The following is a 2500-nucleotide window of genomic DNA, read 5'->3' on the forward strand; positions in this document are numbered from 1 at the left end:
ATACGGTAGGTGTCCTCTACGTTAACGTAACACATTAACAGTTATTAAACTACCCAACAGCCCCCAGAACAAGGGGCTGAATACGGTAGGTGTCCTCTACGTTAACGTAACACATTAACAGTTATTAAACTACCCAACAGCCCCCAGAACAAGGGGCTGAATACGGTAGGTGTCCTCTACGTTAACGTAACGTAGCTGCTCTGTTGACGAGCCTCTCCCAGCAGCACGTTGTTCAAGCACCCATCTGTGGACTCCTTCCTCCAGCTCTGGCCATCTGGATTTCAGCGCGACTAGCTTTCTTTGTTTTCTTCATTGCAGTAAGACTAACCTTTTCTCCAGTCCCTCACAAGTTTCTCTCTCACTCCAAACTCTCCTTCTGCTGCTCGATGACCGTTTCCGGCTGCGTGTTTTACTACCTGCAGTCTCCTGCAGCTTCTTTTCTTTCTCAGTTGTCTTTAGGAGCAGCATATAGTCGTCACAAGCCTAGAGCGGCTGTAGACGGTAATGTTTTCAGCATGAAATAACATTTAAAACATGTTACATTATATATATTTTGATATATAGTCGCACCTGACTATAAGTCGCAGGACCAGCCAAAGCATGAAAAAAAGTGAGACTTATAGTCCGGAAAATACGGTATAGAGGTTTACTCCTCGAAGCAGCGGGCCCGGGTTCGACTGCGACCTGCGGCCCTTTGCTGCGCAGGTCGCTGCAGACAGACCCAGATCTGGCTTCTCTGTAGTCTCGCATTGAGCCACGGTGCCTCTGCTAAATAGCCTCAGGAAGGAGCTTGTTTTGGTGGAACATGTGGACGTTCAAAAGTAGTTTTAGTCGTGCAACAGAAAACTCAGATTGGACAGATAGTCTAGCTAGCTGTCTGGATTTACCCTGCAGAGATCTGAGGAGCAGTTAACTCTCTTTGAGGGGCGACATACTTAAACTGTGAAAAGGCAATGATACCGATGTACTGTAAATATATGGTAAGTGTGACGTACTGGCTGCTGAGGCTGCAGTGCAGACAAGAGTCGTCCTGGTTGGTTTTGGTGGAGTGTTTGAGGGAACAGACGGGGGTGGAGGTGAGAGCTGGACGCTGTAACTTCAGATCCTCCACACCACACAGGCTGAAGAGCTGCACATACACACAAAGAAACACACACAGACATGTTAGATGGACTTGTCAGAACAAACAGCAGCAGCTTCTCCAGCACCGTGTCTTTACCTCGGAGGGGGAGAAGGTCACCATGCTGTTTCTGCTCCAGGAGGAGGTGGAGTCCATGAAGGAGGCTCCGTCCTCGCTGTTCGCCAGCTGCTCCTTCATACCTGCAACCTGCAGACAACACACTGATCTTACTGCCGAGGAAAACACAAAACCTGAGAGACACTACCACCAACTACAGAAGGACATCTTCATGAAGTTAAAGGGACTTTTATTTTATTTTTACAACCTGGACCCAATTTTCCCATGTTTTTGTGTCGATGTGATTCACTGATTTGAACAAAAATCCTTGAAATTGATTGAGAACGTCGTTACCAGCAGTTGTGAACCGGGCTGTAATGTTACCCTACAGGACTAATGTTCAGCAGCAGTTAGTAACAAGCTGTAATGTTACCCTACAGGACTAATGTTCAGCAGCAGTTAGAGTCACTAAAAGGTCTGTTGTTGCTGCTGACAGACTCAGATTATTATTATTAAGTGTCTGACAACATTATGAAAGGATCCCTACAGAGATAGACCTTTTAGTTAAAGAGTAAGGTCCTTTTAGTTTAACATGAAACAGCCCCGAAATCACCATCACCAAACCCACCAGACTCCATGTAAATAATCACTACTTTTAGCGTGTATAGAGCCAGCATATTTCCACCAGACTCCATGTATATAATCAGGACTTTTAGCGTGTATAGAGCCAGCATATTTCCACCAGACTCCATGTAAATAATCAGGACTTTTAGCGTGTATAGAGCCAGCATATTTCCACCAGACTCCATGTAAATAATCAGGACTTTTAGCGTGTATAGAGCCAGCATATTTCCACCAGACTCCATGTAAATAATCAGGACTTTTAGCGTGTATAGAGCCAGCATATCTCCACCAGACTCCATGTAAATAATCACGACTTGTAGCGTGTATAGAGCCAGCATATCTCCACCAGACTCCATGTAAATAATCACGACTTGTAGCGTGTATAGAGCCAGCAAATATCTCCACCAGACTCCATGTAAATAATCACGACTTGTAGCGTGTATAGAGCCAGCATATCTCCACCAGACTCCATGTAAATAATCACGACTTGTAGCTTGTATAGAGCCAGCAAATATCTCCACCAGACTCCATGTAAATAATCAGGACTTTTAGCGTGTATAGAACCAGCATATTTCCACCAGACTCCATGTAAATAATCAGGACTTTTAGCGTGTATAGAGCCAGCATATTTCCACCAGACTCCATGTAAATAATCAGGACTTTTAGCGTGTATAGAGCCAGCATATCTCCACATGTAAA

The sequence above is a fragment of the Sander vitreus genome, unplaced genomic scaffold (genome assembly GCF_031162955.1).
Source record: "Sander vitreus isolate 19-12246 unplaced genomic scaffold, sanVit1 ctg271_0, whole genome shotgun sequence".
NCBI lineage: Eukaryota > Metazoa > Chordata > Actinopteri > Perciformes > Percidae > Sander > Sander vitreus.